General features: G+C 42.0%; 1 protein-coding gene across 1 annotated transcript in view; it reads right to left on the reverse strand.

The window, feature by feature from the left end:
• The window catches only part of DENND2A (DENN domain containing 2A), an 81,782-nt gene extending 64,719 nt beyond the window's left edge, over positions 1-17,063 (reverse strand). The window contains exon 1 of the mRNA XM_066590250.1: positions 16,718-17,063. The gene's annotated coding sequence lies outside the window, so the exon portion shown is untranslated. The remainder of the gene's footprint in view (positions 1-16,717) is intronic.
• Positions 17,064-23,341: the final 6,278 nt, after the last annotated feature.

Raw genomic sequence — 23,341 nt, forward strand, 5'->3', positions numbered from 1 at the left:
TGCGTCACTGCGGCTTCATTAACTTCTATGGAATGGGTGGACTTTGCATTGATGAATGGTTGTCCCATCAAAGTGAATGGAGTGGCATTGGAGCAGACGCACTGCCGCTCTATTCACAGGGACATTTGGGTGTACTGACGCCAGGATCACTGGGGGTCGCAGGGGTCAGGCCCCCAGCGATCAGACACAAGACAGGGGAGAAATGTCTTTGGTGGTGCCTGTTTAAAGTGTATATAACAACTTCTAATAGTGACATCAGCGAGAGGAAACAATATATTAGGAGGGGACTTGTGAAGTGAAAAGTTTTTAACATATGCCCCGCCCATTTATATAGTTCATACGCCCATCTGATGGCAAGTGAGTCACAAGTAGTGTATCCCTACATACAATACTGACCAGAGATCACATCCCCTAAACACAGACTCAAACCAGTTCCCTAAATGGTGGGAGACCCAATAAATACGGCGCCCACACGAGACCCCCTAAAACCAGACCCCAGGCCATACTCAAACAAATAGACCCTAGAAACAGGCCTCTAAACAAATACAGACCCTTGGCAATATCCCCTAAACCAATATAGACCTGAAGACCACACCCCCTAAACCAATGTAGACCTGTAGACCAGACCCCCTAAACCAATGTAGACCTGTAGACCAGACCCCCTAAACTAATACAGTCCCCAGAACTGACCCAATAAACTAATACAGACCCCAGGCTTCACCCATAAATAAATACAGACCCCAGACCCGATCCCAAAAAGTAACACAGACCCCAGACCTGACCCAATAAACTAATACAGACCCCAGACCCGACCCCTAAATAAATACAGACCCCAGGCCCGACCCCTAAATAAATACAGACCCTGGACCTGACCCGTAAATAAATACCAACCCCAGAAACTAATACAGCCCCTAGGCCTGACCCCCCCAAATAAATACAGACCCCGGACCCAACCCCAGAAACTAATACAGACCCGAGACCTGACCCGTAAATAAATACAGACCCCAGAAACTAATACAGACCCCGGAAACTATTACGAACACCAGACCCCCTAAACCAATATAGACCTGTAGACCAGACCCCCTGAACTAATTCAGACCCCAGGCCCGACCCCTAAATAAATACAGACCCCAGAAACTAATACGGAGACCAGGCCCGACCCCTAAATAAATACAGACCCCAGAAACTAATACGGAGACCAGGCCCGACCCTAAATAAATACAGACCCCAGAAACTAATAAAGGGCCCAGACTAGACCTCAGGAACTAATACAGACCCGTGACCAGACCCCCTAAACCAATAAAGACCTCCTCACCCCTAAGTAAATACAGACCCCAGACCAGAACTGAAATAAAGGCCCAAATCCATAAACACCCCCCCCCCCCCCCTCCCGGAAACAGATAGCATCTGGCAATCTATCTGCTGCTGAGCATCATGGGAATGTCCGACAAGCTATAAATGAGTCAATGTATTAACCACTGATCGCCAGAAGGTAATCCATCATAATCCTCTCGCCCACCGGAGCAGCGCTCCTCTGTATTCTTCCCACCATATAACTCACAGCATATGATTTAGTCGGCGGCCTGCGGTTACCACACAAACCACCAAGTGACCGTGCGCCAGACAGCAGGCATCGCCGACGGCAGTACATGTGGGGTCACCTTATTGTAAGGCCAGCGGCTGCCAGCAGGGGGCTCCGTTCTGCCACCATGTTTACAATGAAAACCTACTGAAATGCAATCTATTGTTTTCTGTTATCAGCCACAAAATGGACTGCTGATTTATGTGCAATCTCTCAGGTTCTGGGTGTTGCAGCCATAATATGGACACATCTATGGCAATGCACATAGATGACGCTGTCTACGCTAGGGATGATTGTTCTATGTGGATAACCGCGGCCGCGGTCCGTTCTTCATTTACGCTATTTAATTTGGTTGTAGATTAACAGGATCTCAGCAGGAACAGATCACATCACTGGATCACCAAGCGTGAAAGAATGCAGACACCGTAGAGAGAACATTACCAATACCTAATGTGCGTCTGCACCATAAACCACGTCCTATGGGCTGTCATGGCATCCTGCAGTCCACTGCTGCCTCTTAAAGGGCAATTACATGTTCTTTTCAGTTTGCCATTGCACTTATATTTTGGGCAGTCTATCAAGGCTTAAAGGGGCACTAATGTTTTAGACAACTGCTCATCTACTAGTTTGTGTTAGTCTCTGTAATATACTGTACTTCCATTAAAAATGTTCTGCTTTACCGCTGTAATCCACTGCCTGTTGTTAGTTACACAGCTTCCATAATAACAGAGACACAGGGATGTTTTCTTAGCAACAAGCGCTATCTAGATATGAGATGGATAGATAGATAGATAGATAGATAGATAGATAGATAGGAGATAGATAGATATGAGATAGATAGATAGATAGATAGGAGATAGATAGGAGATAGATAGATAGATAGATAGATAGATAGATAGATAGATATGAGATAGATATGAGATAGATAGATAGGAGATAGATAGATATGAGATAGATAGATAGATAGATAGATAGATAGATAGATAGATAGATAGATAGATAGATATGAGATAGATAGATATGAGATAGATAGATATAAGATAGATAGATAAATAGGAGATAGATAGATAGATAGATAGATAGATAGATAGATAGATAGATATGAGATAGATAGATAGATATGAGATAGATAGATAGGAAATAGATAGATAGGAGATAGATAGATATGAGATAGATAGATAGATATGAGATAGATAGATAGATATGAGATAGATAGATAGATAGATAGATAGGAGATAGATAGGAGATAGATAGATATGAGATAGATAGATAGATATGAGATAGATAGATAGATATGAGATAGAAAGATAAATAGGAGATAGATAGATAGATATGAGATAGATAGATAGAAGATAGATAGATATGAGATAGATAGATAGATAGATAGATAGATAGATAGATAGATATGAGATAGATACATATATGATAGATAGATATGAGATAGATAGATAGATATGAGATAGATAGATAGATAGATAGATATGAGATAGATAGGAGATAGATAGATAGATAGATAGATATGAGATAGATAGATAGATATGAGATAGATAGATAGATAGATAGATAGATAGATAGATATGAGATAGATACATATATGATAGATAGATATGAGATAGATAGATAGATATGAGATAGATAGATAGATAGATAGATATGAGATAGATAGGAGATAGATAGATAGATATGAGATAGATAGATAGATATGAGATAGAAAGATAAATAGGAGATAGATAGATAGATATGAGATAGATAGATAGAAGATAGATAGATATGAGATAGATAGATAGATAGATATGAGATAGATACATATATGATAGATAGATATGAGATAGATAGATAGATATGAGATAGATAGATAGATAGATAGATAGATATGAGATAGATAGATAGATAGATAGATATGAGATAGATAGATAGATGGATAGGAGATAGATATAAGATAGATAGATAGATAGATATGAGATAGATAGATATGAGATAGATAGATAGATATGAGATAGATAGATAGATAGATAGATAGATAGATAGATAGATAGATAGGAGATAGATAGATAGGAGATAGATAGATAGATAGGAGATAGATATGAGATAGATATGAGATAGATAGATAGATAGATGATAGATAGATATGAGATAGATAGATATGAGATAGATAGATAGATAGATAGATAGATAGATAGATAGATAGATAGATAGGAGATAGATAGATATGAGATAGATAGATATAAGATAGATAGATAGATAAATAGGAGATAGATAGATAGATAGATAGATAGATAGATAGATATGAGATAGATAGATAGATAGATAGATAGATAGATAGGAAATAGATAGGAGATAGATATGAGATAGATAGATAGATATGAGATAGATAGATATGAGATAGATAGATAGATAGATAGGAGATAGATAGATAAATGATAGATAGATAGATGATAGATAGATAGATAGATATGAGATAGATAGATATATGATAGATAGAAGATAGATAGATATGAGATAGATAGATAGATATGAGATAGATAGATATGAGATAGATAGATAGATAGATAGATAGGAGATAGATAGATAAATGATAGATAGATAGATATGAGGTAGATAGATAGTAGAGATGAGCGAGTAGTGCCTTAGCCGAGTATCTCCCTGCTCGTCTCTAAAGATTAGGGGGCCGGTGGGGGTGACAGGTGAGTTGTGGTGGGGAGCGGGTGGGAGCGGGGGCGAGAGAAGGAGAGAGAGATCTCCCCTCTGTTCCTCCCCGCTCTCCCCCGCCGCTCCCCGCATCTTTAGAGATGAGCGAGGAGATACTCGGCTAAGGCACTACTCGCTCGAGTAATGTGCCTTAGCGAGTATACTTGCTCATCTCTAATAGATAGATAGATATGAGATAGATAGATAGATAGAAGATATATAGATAGGAGATAGATAGATATGAGATAGATAGATAGATAGAAGATATATAGATAGATATGAGATAGATAGACAGATAGATAGATAGGAGATAGATAGATAGATAGATATGAGATAGATAGATAGATAGATAGGAGATAGATAGATAGATATGAGATAGATAGACATGAGATAGATAGATAGATAGATAGATAGATAGATATATAGATAGATATGAGATAGATAGATATGAGATAGATAGATAGGAGATAGATAGATAGGAGATAGATAGATAGATATGAGATAGATAGACATGAGATAGATAGATAGATAGATATATAGATAGATATGAGATAGATAGATATGAGATAGATATATTAGAGATGAGCGAACGTACTCGGTAAGGGCGATTTCGCAATCGAGCACCGCGATTTTCGAGTACTTCACTACTCGGGTGAAAAGTACTCGGGTGCACCGGGGGTGAGCGGGGGGTTGCAGAGGGGAGTGGGGGGGGAGAGGGAGAGTGAGAGAGCTCCCCCCAGTTCCCGCTGCTACCCCCCGCTCCGCCGCGCCCCACCCTGCCCCCCGGCGCACCCGAGTACTTTTCACCCGAGTAGTGAAGTACTCGAAAATCGCGGTGCTCGATTGCGAAATCGCCCTTACCGAGTACGTTCGCTCATCTCTAATAGATATATAGATAGATATGAGATAGATAGATATGAGATAGATAGATAGATAGATAGATAGATAGATAGATAGATAGATAGGAGATAGATAGATAGATAGATAGATAGATATGAGATAGATAGATAGATAGATAGATAGATAGTAGATAGATAGATATGAGATAGATAGATATGAGATAGATAGATAGATATGAGATAGATAGATATGAGATAGATAGATATGAGATAGATAGATAGATAGATATGAGATAGATAGAAGATAGATAGATATATAGATAGATATGAGATAGATAGATAGATATGAGATATATAGATAGATAGATAGATAGATATGACATAGATAGACAGATAGATAGGAGATAGATAGGAGATGGATAGATAGATAGATAGGAGATAGATAGATAGATAGATAGATAGATAGATAGATAGATAGATAGGAGATAGATAGATAGATAGGAGATAGATAGATATGAGATAGATAGATAGATAGGAGATAGATATGAGATAGATAGATAGATATGAGATAGATAGATAGATAGATAGATAGATAGATAGATAGATAGATAGATAGATAGATATGAGATAGATAGATAGATAGTAGATAGATAGATATGAGATAGATAGATAGATAGATAGTAGATAGATAGATATGAGATAGATAGATAGATAGATATGAGATAGATAGATATGAGATAGATAGAAGATAGATAGATATATAGATAGATAGATATGAGATAGATAGATAGATATGAGATAGATAGATAGATAGATAGATATGAGATAGATAGACAGATAGATAGGAGATGGAGATGGATAGATAGATAGATAGGAGATAGATAGATATGAGATAGATAGATATGAGATAGATAGATAGATAGATAGATAGATAGATAGATAGATATGAGATAGATAGATAGATAGATAGATAGATAGATAGATAGGAGATAGATAGATAGGAGATAGATAGATATGAGATAGATAGATAGATAGATAGATAGATAGGAGATAGATAGATAGATAGATAGATATGAGATAGATAGATAGATATGAGATAGATAGATAGGAGATAGATAGATAGATATGAGATAGATAGAAAGATAGATAGATATGAGATAGATAGATATGAGATAGATAGAAAGATAGATAGATATGAGATAGATAGATATGAGATAGATAGATATGAGATAGATAGATAGATAGTAGATAGATAGATATGAGATAGATAGATAGATATGAGATAGATAGATAGATAGATATGAGATAGATATGAGATAGATAGATAGATAGATAGATAGATAGATAGATAGATAGATAGATAGATAGATAGATAGGAGATAGATAGATAGGAGATAGATAGATAGGAGATAGATAGATAGATAGATAGATAGATAGATAGATAGATAGGAGATAGATAGATAGATAGGAGATAGATAGATAGATAGATAGATAGATAGATAGATAGATAGATAGATAGATATGAGATAGATAGATAGATATAAGATAGATAGATAGGAGATAGATAGATAGATAGATAGATAGATAGATAGATAGATAGATAGATAGATAGGAGATAGATAGATAGATAGATAGATAGGAGATAGATAGATAGATAGATATGAGATAGATAGATAGATATAAGATAGATAGATAGGAGATAGATAGATAGATAGATAGATAGATAGGAGATAGATAGATAGATAGATAGATAGATAGATAGATAGATAGATAGATAGATAGATAGATAGATAGATAGATAGATAGATAGATGGGATAGATAGATTAATTAGATAGGAGATATGAGGTTCATCTACAGTGCCACGCTGGGGGTTGTAGTACTACAGCAGTACTTGCTGCTGGCCTGCAAATATAATCCTAAACTTTCAGGACAACTTTTACAAAGTTTTTTTATGAATTGAGTGTCCAAAAATTTTAAAATTCCAAAGCAGAAAGCGTTTCATTGAGGAGGATCCCGTCTGTCTGCACAATCTGATGATTTATCTCCCCTATTTGCATCTGTCTGTACCTGATGTCTCTTTTTTCTCGGTCTCTGAATCCCTGGGTCCCCGGGCCTGCGCGGTCGGCGGGCGGCATTGGATTACCACCTTCCTGCTGCTTTAACAAAAAACTCAGCAAAAAAAAAGGAACAATATTTTGGGCGGATTTCTTGCGTTCTCCTCTCCTCCTCCGTTCCTGGAAGAGATTTGGCCTTGGTTGGGTTTTCCACTTGGGATACTCGTTCTTGGAAAACCTGCAGGTCTTCAATCAGTCCTCAAAACAGATCCAGATTTTTTTCACAAGAGGGGGGGTGGTTAACCCTTCCCATCCCAGCGATACATCTAACTGCACCGACCAGGACAGATATAGGCTCGGGCTCCACAGCGCCCTCTAGTGAGTTACGCTTTAATTGTAACTTTAATGTTTCTCAATGGGGAAAAAAAATTGCGCACGGTGTTACAAGCGTTACAAAAATGCCACCTGATTGGTTGCTATAAGCAGCAGCTCCGCTTGTAAGAAGAGGCGCTTCACGGAGAATGGAATCGGAAGCGCAATTCCTGCAGCCGAAAATCTGCAGCATTTACAATGCAAGATATGCGGGCGAAAGTTAAAGCGAATTGCATCCAGAGGAAGCGGAAAGATACGCGAGATACCGCGCACGGCACGCAGCGAGTACGTGATGAACATTATGTGCTTGCTGCAGACCGCTGATCCCATGGCCTATCGTGGTGAGATCTGCCACCTTCACATGGAAACGCTGCGGAATTCCCATTCGCCGTACAAGCCATGCGGAGGAGCTTTCATTCATTCATTCATTCATTCATTCATTCATTCAATGGGGCTAATCCACATGTACAAAAACTCCACGCAGAGTTTGCGCCAAGAAATGCCCCTCCACTTCTTTCTTTCTGCACTCTATAAACTCCGGCTCGGATTTCAATTAGAACGCATTGAATACTTTCTTGACGCCGATTTGCCGTTGAATTGGCGCGGCTTCCTTGTCAAATCCGCAATGTGAACATGATTTAAGGGCAAAAATATTGGTTTCCTGATACCTGACTTCCCATGAAACAACAATCCTGCAGTATCTGTTTTGAGAATGTTGCATTGTGCGGTCCCTTCATTACTCCTCCTGGAAATGTATGTATAAATTGACAACTAGGTTTGACCACCCCCTTTGTCGATGGGCAATCATACACAGTCAGTGCTGACAGTATCACTCCATGTAAGGACACATCCTATTGGCAAGGGAACGGTAACTCACAGTTTAATCTAACATTTCCAGGAAGAATAACAGAGGAATTATCAACTCTGCAATCAGCAATGGCAACCAACCATGTGATCGAGGGGGGAGAGAAGATATTGAGGCAGCGCTGTGACAACTATCTGTTACTACGGCCCGTTTACGTGTTTTTGTCATAATTGTTTCCTTTTCAGCATCTCCATTTCCGGATTTCTTCCTGCCCGGATTATCTCGCGCCCGCACCGTCAGGGCGCACATTCTATTGTCACGTGATATTTATTTAGCTGTTGCACAGAGACAAAGGCACAATGCCCCCCAACCCCATGTCACTACATCACTTAGGCCCATCTGACATTCAGGGTTATGGGAAAGTTGGGTGTCAGTCATTATTGGAGCTGGTTGCCACACTGCTTTCCTGTACTTCTGAATGGCAAATCTGCAGTAATCCTATTCCTGCTTTCATATTCCACCATTACTTGGGGAGATTTGCCATTCAGAAGTATGGGAAAGCTGGGTGAAGTTGTAATACATGACATATTGGTTGTCACACAGCTTTCTCAGACCCTGAAACTGCAAACTTGCAATAATAACAACCTCATATCTCTGCATAAATGAGGCAGATTAACCATTCAGAAATACTACAAAGCTGGGTATAAACATAAAGAAGGTGTCACACAGCTTTCCCCGACTCCTGAATGGCAGTTCTACAGTAACTATATCCCTACCCCCTATGCAATTCGCTGTTAGAAGAGTATGGGAAAGTTGGTTGTCTAACCTTGTGGGAGCTGCAATGTCAGAGATCCTGGTTTTCACCCAGCTTTCTCAGATACCTGAATGGCAAATATGCAATAATCCTATCCTTATTTATACTGCTATATAAAGTGGACAGATTTGGCATTCAGTGTTATGGAAAAGCTGGGTAGGAGGATTGTAATGTCAAACGTATTGATTGTGACACAGCTTTGCCAGACTCCAGAATGGCACATCTGCAGTAATGCTATTCCTACTCTGATATACCTGCAGCACTTGGGGAAATTTGCCATTTAGGGTTATGGGATAGTTGTGTGTCACATCACTATATCATAAGCTCTGGTTGTCACACAGCCTTCCTAGACTCCAGAATGGCACATCTGCAATTATCATTTCTCCGCTCTCATGAGCTGCAGTACCAGCCACAACCTATGGAGAAAGGTGGCGCTGCTCCATACGATCTCATGAAGCTGCGGGGACACGGATGGGACAACCTCCCGTGACTTTCCAGAACTGGTGAACTTTAGACTCAGATCTTCTGATGCGTCACCTCAGGAAATCTATCTATTTACCGTTATTTCTGTAACGCCAGCCAATAGGAAGTCACCTTTCTGAACCCGGTGAGGTCACGCCGTTTGGCAGCCATTTCTAATTAGCGGTGAAAGGTTTGTAACATACAGCAGATCACGTTCCATAGGGAAGAACTTGGATCTGCTTCTCATTACGTCATCTACTTCCTCTACGGAGGAACCGTATAAAAAAACATGAAAAACACCATATAGACAGCGGACGGCCAAAAGTATATGAACCCCTGACTATCGCACCTGTAGGAGCTTGTTGGACATCTCATTCCTGGGCGTTAATATGGAGTTGGGCTGGAGCGGCCCCCGCTCTTCTGGGAAGAGTCTTTGGAGCGTGTGAGGTCAGGCGCTGAAGTTGGATGAGAAGTTTTGGCTCGGGATCGGCACTCCGGTTCATCCCAAAGGTGTTGAGGTCAGGATTCTCTGCAGCCGCGCAAGTTCGCGCCACCCCGGGTCTCTGTGGACCTCATTTTGTGCACAGGGGCCCAAAATATTTCAGCTGAGTCTACATTCTGCAGCATTAACATGACCCTTCATTAAACCGTGAAAACCAGTGCCAAACCATCGCCCCTCCTCCACCACATTTTATAGTAAGCGCTATGCCGTTTCCGCCAGGTAGCATTCTCCGGGCATCTGCCAAACCTAGATTCATCCATTCATCACTTCAGAGAACACGATTGCAGAATCCAGTGATGACGTGCTTTGCACCACTCCAGCTGCCGCTTGGCATTGTGCAATATCTTGCATTCAGTTGCTCAACTATGGAAGCCTATTTCACGAAGCTCCCGATGCACAGTTCTTGTTCTGATTGGCATCAGAGATAGTTTGTGACTCTGGCGTGAGTGATACAGCTCAGAGACGTCACAAAATGACTTGTGGCATCTTATGAAAGTGCCAAATGCCACGACGGTGGCACATTTCGAGTCACTAAGCCCTTCAGTAGGATCCATACTGCCACCAATGTTTGTCTAGGGAGATTACATGACTGTGTGCTTGATTTATGCATGTTTGTAATGAGGAAGGATGAAAGATCTGAACTTAGGAAGGGGTGCACATACTTTTGTCCATATAGGGACAGGATATATGAGATTGGGGTTTGCTGTGTAGGGTAAAAAATTTAGAACTAGAACAAGAGTTTTTGACAAGTAGGACCAGCAAACTTTCCACGTGAGGACCTTCTAAGAATTTGGTGAGGATCAAGATAAGGACCCTGCAGTTTCTAAGACCCCCAGTCTCCATAACCATTCCCATGAGCAATTTGACAAGTTGCCACCTCCGCACAGGTAGACAGAAACCAATCCCAAGTTCTCACCAACATTCTCTCCTATAAAGGGTGGTCAGGATCTTCGAAGATAGAGCGATGTGATATCATAAATCAGTATCAGGGGGTCCCCAACTTGCTTAGTTTTATGGAGCACCACTTGACAGTATGTTGGTGTAGAACACCTGTAAAGTCCTTGTGTTAACCGATTCCTCCAGATCTTCCTGAGGTTGGGCATGATAACATGGGATTACCTCCAGGGGCATAGTGGGCCCAATGTCTACTCCATCCTTTCCTTGACAAGTGCATCAATCTAGATTGAGATAGGGCCACTCATTCCTAGTGGCCCCTGGCACCTACCCAGGTTTATCTGGTGCTGAAGCTAAATCTGCGAGAAACTCTTCACCTTCACCATTGACCAAAAGTACAGTATATGGAGTTGCCCAGTCTCCATAACCATGCCATGGGCAATTGGGCAAGGTGCCATCTTTCCACGGGTAGATGGAAACAAACAATCCAGGTTCTCGTCAATGTTTTCTCCAATGAGGGATGGTAAGCATCGTTCAAGATTAAACATTATGGTGGCATAAATCAGTATTGAGGGGTCCCAAACTTATTTTGTTTTATGAAGCCCTAAGTGACTATGTACATTGTTGTTGGCCACCTGTAAAGTCCCTGTGTTGACTCAGTGATCTGGATTTTCCTGAGGTTGGACCTGAGAGTAGTAGCATAAAGTATCTCCAAAAGGAAAACGGAGCCGGTAAATCTCCAAAAAGGATCTGCTTATCTTTATTAAATAAACTATGCCATTATATATCCCACATAAAAAGAAAGGGCTGGAGGACGCGTTTCAGCTGGTGGCACCGAGCTTTGGTCTTTAATAAAGAAAAGCATATTCTTTTTAGAGATTTACCGGAAATACTTGGGACTGGGCGGTGAAGTCGGTCTCTCACCTGGCTGAAGGTAATGGATTGTGCAGGAGGAGACATTCATGTGGGAAGCAGCCACCGCAGCGAGTATATGAACTTGGACCTGAGAGTAGTTTGAACAATTCAGAACTAGAACAAGAGTTTCAGATGAGTAGGACTAGCTAATTTTCCATATAAAGACCTTCTAAGAAGACCAGAATATGGTGAGGATCATGATGAGGACCCTGCAGCTTCTGAAGAGCCTATGAAGACCCTCAGTCTCCATAACCATCCCCATGGGAAATTTGGCAAATTTGGAGAAAACCAATCCCAAGTTCTTACCAGCATTCCCTCCTATAAGAGATGGTAAGGATCTTCAGAGATTAAATGATGTGGTGGTATAAATCAGTATCAGGTGGTCCCAACATAGTCGTTTGAATTTTCCTGAGGTTGAACCTCAGAGCAAAAGGCTGTCTGTAGGGTCATGGTTGGCCCAATAGCTACTCCCCCTTTCCTTGACAAGCAGATCCATTCAGATTGGTATGAGCCCACCCGTGCCTAGTGGCCCCTGGCATCTACCAAGTGTTGCCTGGTTCTGAAGTTTAGCCTGAGAAAAACTCTTCAACTTCACCACAAACCTAAACTATGGAGCCTATGGATACCCCCATAACCGTCCTCATGGGCAATTTAACAAGGCACCACCTCTACACGGGCAGTCAGAAACTAGTTCTCACCAACATTCTCTCCTGTAAGAGATGATAAGAATTTTCCAACATGAAATGATGTGGTTGCACAAATCCCTGACCGGATTTGTTCTATGTAGCCCCATTTGACTGTGTACGATGGTATTGACCACCTGTAAAGTCTCTGTGTTGACTTAATTCCTGTGATTCTTCTTGAGGTTGTACCTGAGAGCACAGGACTAGCTCCAGGGTCCTAGTGAGCCTAATATCTCTATCCTGTTCTTGAGAAGTATAGCAATCCAGACTGATATTGTCCCACCCATGCCTAGTGGCCCCTGACACCTACCCAAGGTTGCCTTATGCTGGCCCTATGAAAAAGTCTTCACCTTTACCACTGACTAAAACTACAGAGCCTATGGAGTCGTGCAGTCTTCATAACTGTGCCCATGGGCAATTTGACAAGGTGCCATCTTTCCAAGGGTAGAGAGAAACCAATCCCAAGCTTTCTCCAACATTTTATCTGACAAGGGATGGAAAAGATCTTCCGAGATGGAATGATGTGGTGGCATTAATCAGTATCAGGGGATCTACTTTGTTCTAAGAAGCCCTACTTGATTATGTACATTAGTGCTGACCACTTTAAAGGCCCTGTGTTGACAAAATGCTCTGACTCCTGTGATTCTTCCTGAGGTTGGACCTGAGAGCAGAGGGTTGGCTGCAGGGTAATATAGTGGGCTAAATATCTACTCCATCCTTTGCTTGACATGCGTATCAATTCAGATATGGATTCATCCCTCTCATGCCTAGTGGCCTCTGGCACCGACCCAAGCTTGCCAGGTTCTAAAGCTGGGCCTGTGAAAAACTATTCAGCTTCACCACTGACCCAAACTATGGAGCCTATGAAGACCCCCAGCCTCCATAACCATCCCCATGGACAATTGGATAAGGTGCCACCTCTCCACAAGTAGACAGAAACCAACAATCCGAGTTTTCACCAACATTTTCTCCTGCAAGGGATGGTAATCATCTTCCAAGATGGAATGATGTGGTGACATAAATTAGTATTGGGGGTCCCAAACTTGCTTTGTTCTGTGGAGCGCCACTTGACAATGTACGTTGGTGTCGACCACCTATAAAGTCCCCATGTTGACTGAGCACTTTGGATCTTCCAGAGTTTAGGCCTGATAGTAGGTTGAACAATTCAGAACTAGAACAAAAGCTTCGAACCACCCAATTTTCCATGTGAACAGCTTTGAAGAAGACCAGAATTTCGTGAGGATCACGATGAGGACCCTGCAGCTTCTAAGGAGCCAATGGAGACCCCCAGTGTCCATAACCATTCCCATGGGCAATTTGACAAGATGCCACCTCTGCACAGATAGAAGGAAACCAATCCCAGGTTCTCACCAATGTTCTCTCCTACAAGGGAGGGTAAGGATCTTCCAAGTTAGAATGATGTGGTGGCATAAATCTTCACCAATGTATGTCGGTGTTGACCACCTGTAAAGTTCCCATATTGACAGAGTTCTCTGGACCTTTCTGAGGTTGGACCCCAGAGAAGCTTGAACAATTTAATACAAGAGTTCAAGACAAATAGAACCAGCAAATTTTACAAATGAAGACCTTCTACGAAGATTGGAATTTGGTGGGGCCATCGATTGTAACGGATTAGTAGCCATACAGTAGCTAGAAGCGCGTCACCAACAAGGTTGATTGTCATTTAGTAGTCTGGGTGACAAAGCTCTTAGTAGTCACCAGTCTCTTCGGAGGAATGTAATCATTTACTATATCATTGAAACTGGGTGATGGTGACAAAGGCCGAAACTACGAGTTTAACTGAGGCAAAGGTTAGAAAAGTGAGCCAAGTTCTCTGTCCGCAGCCTGTCTGCTCAGGGACTATACACATGACCACAATCTACTGGAAGGATGTCCTCCAGCATCATCAGTCCGAGAAAAAGGGGGTCCCGGATACCGTAAACAGGAACAATGCTGCACATTACAGGGAGTGGCCGACTCATTTCACATCACGTGACACAACTTTCACGCATTTCGAAACCCAACTTAATAGGATAAAGTCCTAAAAGGAAACTTCGTCGAAAGACTTGAGATTCCCACTGGGATTATCCAAGAGGATAGCAAAGTGTAAGATCACATATAAGCACAGCGTGGGAGCCGAGGTGCTCGTGCAACAGCGATCCTGACTCCTATGCAACAGGTAACTGCAAGGAGGAGCTAAGAAGTCAGGGTCTTGCAGTATTCCGCCCCCTAGAGCCAAGAGAATGGCACAGTTGGCAGGGGATCCCCGACAGCCCTGACCTTAGCATGAAATAAGACATCATTAAAGGTCACTTTATACATCATCATCCTATAGACGCACGAAGATGTATGCAGTCTGCATGGAAATATCTATTCACAGCAATGGAACAGCACCACCTAGTGGCCAAATTAGTATGAAAAAAATGTGAATGAATGAACTGAATAGCTTCTTCACTCAGGACCCTGAAATAAAGTCTCACATCCAATCCCCCAGTGATTAGTACATGCTGTGCATTCATTTATTATGTGAATGGGTACTGCCCTCCTTGCCACATCAAAGCAGGGGGATCACCTGGTGCTGGCACTCTGCCCTGCCCAAAGAATTTACATACGTGGCTATTGATACAACCTGAACCTCAGGTGAAAGAAATCCTTGCCTAGTTGTCAGATGTAGCAGAGCTGAAATAGTCAGCTCTGGCAGATATAAGACTGTCACATGCAGGGCTATTGAGATTGTACAATAGGCTAAAAACAAGACTGTCTGATGTAGCAGAGCTGAGAATGTCAAGAGAAGCAGATGTACTTAGATGTAGCAGAGTGGAAATTGTCAGAGGTAGCAAAGATTAGACAGATCGTAGGATTAAGATTGTATGATGCGGTACGTATAAAACTGTCAATTGTCAGATGGGGTGAGACTATCAGTCATTGTTCTGTTCCATCTAAAATCCTTTGTTCAAACGAAAAGTGCGCGATGCCCACGTTTACGTGTAACGATTAGCGCTCATTTTCGGCCTTTTGGACGAATTCTGAGCGATAATCGTTGCGTGTAAAAGGGCCTTTACACATAGCTACTGATCTACTCCGTTGGGCTATCGCAGCTCTGCTACATATGACAAACTTTTATCTGCTATATTTCATATATCTACAATCTAAATCTGAAAGGCCTTTACCTGCCACATCAGACAACCACAGCTGCTAGTTATAGCAGAGCTGAGATTGTCTGAAAGGGCAGGTAAGGCCTGTTGGATGTAGCAGAGCTGAGATTGTCTCATGGAGTAGGTAAAGGCTTGCTGGATATAGCAGAGCTGAGATTGTCTCATGGAGTAGGTAAAGGCTTGCTGGATATAGCAGAGCTGAGATTGTCTCATGGAGTAGGTAAAGGCTTGCTGGATATAGCAGAGCTGAGATTGTTTGATGGGGAAAGTAAAGGCCTGTTAGATATTACAGAGCTGAGATTGTCTGTGGAGAAAACGTAAGTATATCAAATATAGCAGAGAAAAGGTTGTCATATGTAGCAGAGCTGAGACAGTCCAACGGAGCAGATTAGCAGATATGTGTGAGAGGTAGTAGAGCTAAGATTGATAGTGAAGCATGTATACGTTTGTCAGATGTAGCAATCCTGAAACTGTCCAAGCCTTTACGATGCCGTAGAGCTTATATTGTCAGATGTAGTAGCAGAGCTGAGATTGTCAAAAGGAGCTGAGAGTCACAATGTAGCCAATATAAGTTTGTCAGATGTAGCAGAGCTGAGATTGTCCAGTGGACAAAATTTTGGACTGTTAGCTGCAGCATTGTCAGATGTACTGTACCAGATATAAGGTACTATACCACAGCTGAGACTAGCAGAGCTGAGATTGTCAGACGGTTCGGAGCTGAATTTGTCACTTATCGGTGCTTTCCCTACACTTGAAAGTTCTCTGAGCTACAATAACTTCATAAATTTACCTGCAGTCCTATGTAAAGTCCTGATAATACGCAAACACAACCGCCATGTCTGAACACAGAACGGACCCCACCTAAAAAAACTTCTTCCAAACTTTTTGTTTCTGTACAACAATCCCAAAAAAACATAAAACTGATACATAATACAAAACAGCAGCAAATACCTTTCTTAAAACCCAGGGAGCAGCTTCATTCTCTTCCTCCCTCATCTTGTGTAACTTGAGAGAAAAGCAGGGATGGGAATAAGCATCTGGATCCATGACCCCCTCCTCCTCCTCCTCCTCCTCTTCTCTTTTGTTAAACTTCCAAATCCTCTTAGAAGACGAAAAAACTTTTCCCCTGCGCTGAGTTCTTCTTCTTCTTCTTCTCCTTGGGACTGCTAGGAGCCTGCGGGGTCCCTACACTTCCCCAGTGGCCTCCCCTCCTCCATACATCCTGTAGCTTTATTTCCCTGTTGATAATGGAGATTGTTTTCCCTATTGCTGGAAATTCTTCTGCTCTTTCTCTCTCTCTCCCTTCTGTCTCTTTGGAGTTTCTCTGTTTCCTCCTCTCTCTCCTCCTCCTCCTCCTGCTTCCCACCCTGCAAGCCTGACCCATTCTGACTTCTTCATCTGCAGCTGGCTGGGGAAAGGTTCCATCTCTATGGCAACCTGTAGCCCCCTGAATACAGGATGGGCCTTACAGTGGGGGGGCTGAGGACCGAGGGATTTTAACCATTTTGTCTCCAAGGGGGGGCCTGCAGAGAATACAGTCTGGGTCGTCCCTGTGATGCTGAGATAATGGCAATTTTTTTAACCTTTGTGGGGTTTGGAGGAGCTCAGGGGTATTTATCAAAGTGGAGTTCAATAGTCAAGCAAATGCTATTGTGTTGCAAACTCTTAAGTGAGTCGGGAGTTCATTGTCATTATTAAGAAAAAAAAGTTACAAAAAATCATTTAATTTAAAAAAAATGTAAAAACAGTAAAAAAAGAAGTAAAATAAGTTAGAACAAAAATGAAGAAAAATGAAAATAAAAAAAAAGTATTTAAACCGACACCAAAAAATGACACCCGCTTCTCTTAGAGCGGTTTTCGCAGCCATACGGATTAGATGCTACTGAGTTGTGAGCTTATAGGTGAGCTGTGCATCCATTATCATATAAGAAAAATGTTTAAAAAAATAAGTAATTTCATAGAAAAATTGCAAAAAATTCTAAAAAAAAAGGAAAAAAAAAAAATTATAATAAATGGAATTAAAAATTAGGAAAAATAATAAATAATTTAAACCCATTGAAACCCGTTCAGATGTCTGCATTTTGAGCATTTCAGTCCCGAAAAAAAAAACCAAAAAAAAAAACTAGAACATGTACTATTTTTCTGCATGTTTAATATATATCACAATAAATTAAAGGAAAAATAAGAAATAAAAGAAATGACACCCACTGCTGTTACTGTACATTTTTCCAGGCAGTACAGATCATTAAAAAGTTTTTTCCGCTTTTTAATTTTTTAAATTAAAAAATAGCATATTCTATAAAAATATACTTTTTTTTTTAAAGTAAAAAGTACAACAAAAATGTTATACAAGAGATGCATTTATAAACCCCGCCCACCCCTGATGGTCAATGCTGGTAAAAGTCAGTGTTACTGGTAAAATCTTCCAGTCATTGGTCGCCACAGTTGGACAAGGTTTGGTTACATACGGCTAACCACAGTCTAGGACCATACCCTTGTGAAAGTAAAGAAGAAATATACAGGGGGTGGACAAAAATATGGAAACACCAAAATGCACGGTATTTTAATCACTAGCACTGAACTGCCATTTTGACCCCTGCTTAGCTGAGAGCTTTCCCGCCAAATTTGTGTTTACTTCACCGCTTGCCCTGCTCTGGATGGTTTCTGGAGCCAGCTTGGTAACAGCAGCTGAGTGGCTCAAACCCCTCACCAATGGAACCTTGTAGCTCCGGAAGATGCTCACTTCTGCCAGGCAGCATCTGTGTCATATTACTTACACATAAGTTACATGGAATTATAAATCATATTTCAATAATACATGTAGAGACCGATTTTAAGGCGTGCATTTCATATGGTGTTTGCATATTTTTGTCTACCCCCTGTATATATAAACATCTTGCTTTTATAGGATAGCCAATGTGGTAACTAGTAAAAGTGCAAACCCCTTTACTTAGCTACCACAAAATGACATTTTTGTGCTGAAAAATCTCACAAAAGGGCTGGCCACTAGGGGGCTGCCTTCATCCTAATCTGCTGTCCGTGAAAAAGTCCATCTCCAGTAACAGAGACACAGAGGAGGCTTATAAGAAATGAGGAGAGGATTTGCTTGTTACTGTTTCATGCTGTCCATAGAAGTCTATGGGGAGGAGAGAGAAGTAGAGAGACTCATACAGACGCTGCTGCAGCTAATGCCAAGTGATTTACTGTTCCACAGCTACTGAAATGACATCTACACTGTCAGTACTGCTGTATAATGTCATCCATGTTGCTGTTACTTATGAGGATGTGCTATAGAGAGATAGAGGAGAATCTGCTTCCCTATGTGTGCAGTGTATGCAGACATCGTAGCAGCAGTCTACACCCACCAGCTCAGGGAAGACTGAGAATTAGAGATGGAGCCTGCAGAGGGAAAACTAGTGATAAAGGCAGGATACAAGCCATATAATGGCCGGTGATGGCGCTATTCCTTATTAACATGACACAGCTGCATATTCTGACGCCATCTGAAAAGTGCTGGAACACTTATGTAAATGGGCAACTGGTGAATAGCAGTCGTGCAATCTGTTAAAGAATCACCAGTGTGGAGATCCTCACGTGAATTAATTACATGGCGCACTTTTTTACAGCGACGATGATGGTTATCGATAGAATAAACTGCATCAAGTAAACTCTCATTTTAGAAAATTAGATAGTTGCACTATTTGGAATCGCTCTTGTTATGTGCGGATGTATAATACAGAAGGCGATTTAAAAGGTGTTTTGTTTAGAAAACTCATTTTCAAATATCTTATTAAAGGGGTTGTCCGGTTTTGAAATACTGATGACCTGCCCTTAGGATAGGTCATCAATAGTACATTGGTTGCCCAGGACCCCAACCTATCAAATGTTTACGAGGCTGCTGTGTCAGCTTACGGAGCCAGAAGCCCACAGCTCCAAAGACACCGCAGTAGCCCCGGTTGGTACTGCAGGTACTGATTCCATTTACTTGAACACCTGTTGATCAACCCCTTTAAGGATTTTTGAGTTAATAGTGTGGGAGGGGACCCTCATTCATGAGCCGATGGGGAGAGTGCTTACAAAGAGTGTCTCCCGCTCTGGAGGACCCGGCACGTTTATGCATCAGAGCTAAATGATTAAAATGGTAACTGTGTAATACTTAATTTCTCCTGTGGTGGCGCTGCAGGGGAACTGAACACTTGTTACGGGATTCTCTTCACAGACTACAGTTGGTCACTGAAGGTCTCGGCAGCGGAACACCCTGTGATTAGCTTAAGGGCCTTTTACATGACCCAATCATCAGGACGTGTAAAGGTGACTCTGATCACCTGACGAACAAGCAAATAGTCGCTCATCAGGCGATTACAATTTTTATGCGGCTCAAAACAAATCTGAATGATCGGCGGCACAGGAAACAGTGCCACTCTTGTCCACTGGCTGTGTCTGGTATTGCAGCTCATCCCTACTTACTTGAATGCCAAGCATGGCTCAGAGATCAGTGAGAAATCAATTATATGCTACTATGGCACTTTCTGAATTTGGGGTCCCGCGGGAGCCAAGCCCGCTACATACGCAGTGTAACAGCTGACACCCGCCACAAACAACTGTGATTGGAGGAGCCAGCTTACATTTTGCTCTCAATCCTGATCGCAGCATGTAAGCCATCAGCTTGAGAAGGGGCTCCCCTCTGACTCACAAGCGACTCCTGTGGATGCGATCTTGGGGTACTGGTGGTTACTATGCTAACCATAGGCCTCGTTGAGGCTCTCAGCACTGCTATGTATTGAACCCTATTAAGCCGCTCCTATGGTGGGGCTTAATAGCTGAACATTAAAAATACAACATTCTGCAATGTTGAAGTGTTATAGTATATTGTGGGAGCGATCGAACGATCACAAGTTCAAGTCCCCTAAGAGGACTAAAAGGATATGTAAAGGTAAGTCACATAAAATTTTTTAAAAACATCAAAAATTAAAAAGCCCTTTTCTCATTGTTCCCACAAAGCAATAAAAAAATAAACATAATTGCTATTTTCAGTCCGAACTATATAAGTGTCGCATCATTTATCCCACATGGCAAATGCTACAACTCCCCCCCCCCAAAAAAAAACATAATGCCAGAATTGCGGCGGGTTTGTACCCCATCTCCCAGTAAAAATTGAATATAGAGTGATTTAAACGTTATATATACATAAATAACAACTACAGCTCACCCGGGAAAAAAAAACCTTAAAAACCGCCATCAACAGCAAAATATAAAAGTTATGGAGCTCAGAATGAAAACATTTTTTAAATAAAGATTTTTACATTTTGACCTGCTCAGTGCCGCGGGACGTAAGTTTGCATGGTGCTTAACACAACAGGATGTGAACTTACTTCCTGCAGATGGCACTGGCTCACAGCCCGTGCCATCCCGCTGCAGCAACGGGGATCAGTGGATTGCGGCACGCAAAGGGTTCTCATTGGCCTTCTATGATGATGGGTTGCTATGGCAATGGAATGCCAGACAATGGTGTCTGGGTCTGCCATGGCCAGTGATTGCTATTGTAAGCGGTAATGCATTCATTACAAAAGTACTACATTGTAATATCATTCAGGGGCGCAGATATAGGGGATGCAGGGCATGCGGTTGCACCCGGGCCCAGGAGCCTTAGGGGCCCATAAGGCTTCTCTTCTCTATATAGGGAGACGCTGTATCTAAGCAGATCCTATGTGATACGTCCGCTGAGACACTGTATCTAGTCCGATCATGTGATACATCTGCTGAGACACTGAATCACACAGAATCGGATTAGATACAGCAGCCCAGCAGACGTATCACACAGGATCAGCTTAGATGCAGCGTCGCAGCATGGTGTCCCTGGTAGTAAAACCGACCCCCCCAAAAGTTGCCCCAGCAGTCATAGTGACCCCCAAATAGTTGTCCCAGCAGTCAGTGACCCCAAATAGTTGCCCCAGCACAAATAGTGACCCCAAATAATTGCGCCAGCAGTAATAGTGACCCCTAAAAGTTGCCCCAGCAGAAATAGTCACCCTCAATAGTTGCCCAAGCAGTAATGCAGACCCCCAGTAGTTGCCCCAGCAATAATGCAGACCCCCAGTAGTTGCCCCAGCAGTAATGCAGACCCCCAGTAGTTGCCCCAGCAGTAATGCAGACCCTGCGCCTGAGCGACAAGAAGAGAAGACTGGCTTGAGAATTTGTCATAACCAAGGACGATGGAATGGTAAGCATAGAGGGGGCACTTGTGGTTCATTTACAAAGCTTACAGTATATTACAAAGTGCTTTGTAATGGCCATACATAAGTGCATGCATTTGTCATGGCTGGACAACCCCTTTAACCCCTGCCCATCCCATGACGTAAGGGTATGTCATGGCAGGGTGGTACTTCCCGCAAAATGACGCACCCTTACGTCATCGGGATAGCGCGAGATCATTGCAGATCTCGCGCTATCCCACAGCGGGAGCCGGCCTCCCGCTGCGACAGCAGGGGTGCATCGGAGATGCGCCCCCTCCCCCCCCGCGCGTGCTGTTAACCCCTTGCCTGCCGCGATCTAAGTAGATCGTGGCAGGAAAAGGGTTCACAGAGGGAGCGCGCTCCCTTTGTGACTTTAGCCATCTCTGACGATAACATCGCGAGAGCCCGGCTGGTTGCTATGGCAACAGGACGCCAGATACCGGCGCCCTGTATTGCCATTGCCTAAGATCACTATAAGGGCGCCCACCCACTGGCGATTTTTTTTCCTTTGCGTTTTTTCTCAAGAGCAATTAGTTTTGAATGTACTCCTGTCCACTGGCGTTTTTTTTTGTCAGTCCGTTGCAATTTTTAACATAGGAACTGTCAGTTCCTGAAATGTGTCCTTATTTTTCTCTTAATGCACCCATGAATGTCAATGGAAATTAACGGAAAAAGCTGCGAAAATGCCGCGAAAACGCCGCGAAAAACGCGCAGAAAACGTGCCAAAAAGGCGCCGAAAACGCTGCGTTTTTCACGCACGAAAATCGCAAACGCCAGTGGGTGGGCGCCCTTATAAGTGATAAGGCATGGCAGGAGAAAAGTCCTGCCATGCCTTATCGTAGCGATCTGCAGTCCTGCTGTGTAAGTCCCTCAGAGGGACACAGATGGTGTGAAAATAAGAGAAAAATAAAGTACAAAAAATAAAAATGTAAAAAAAAAAATTTTAAAACCCCCTTTTTATGCTTTTTCTCATATTAGCATAAAAAAAATTAAAAATCCCACATATTCGGTATCGACGCGTCCGGAATGACACGTACGATACATTGAACATGCTTTTTATCCTGCACGGCAAAAAATGGTACCAATAAAAACAACAGCTCGTCTCGCAAAAAATAAGCCCTCAGAGAGCTCTGCCCATAGAAAAATAAAAAAGTTACAGGACTTTGAATGCAGTGAGTTTAGAAAAAAATAATTTCCAAAAAAAGGGATTTTATTGTGGAAAAGTGGCAAAACCTAAAAAAAATATAAGAATTTTGGTATTTTTTGTAACCGTACCCACCCTCAGAAAAAAATGTAGTGTGTCATTTATGCTGCATAATTAACGCTTTTTAAAAAAAACAAC

The sequence above is a fragment of the Eleutherodactylus coqui genome, chromosome 2, assembly GCF_035609145.1.
Source record: "Eleutherodactylus coqui strain aEleCoq1 chromosome 2, aEleCoq1.hap1, whole genome shotgun sequence".
Taxonomy (NCBI): Eukaryota; Metazoa; Chordata; class Amphibia; order Anura; family Eleutherodactylidae; genus Eleutherodactylus; species Eleutherodactylus coqui.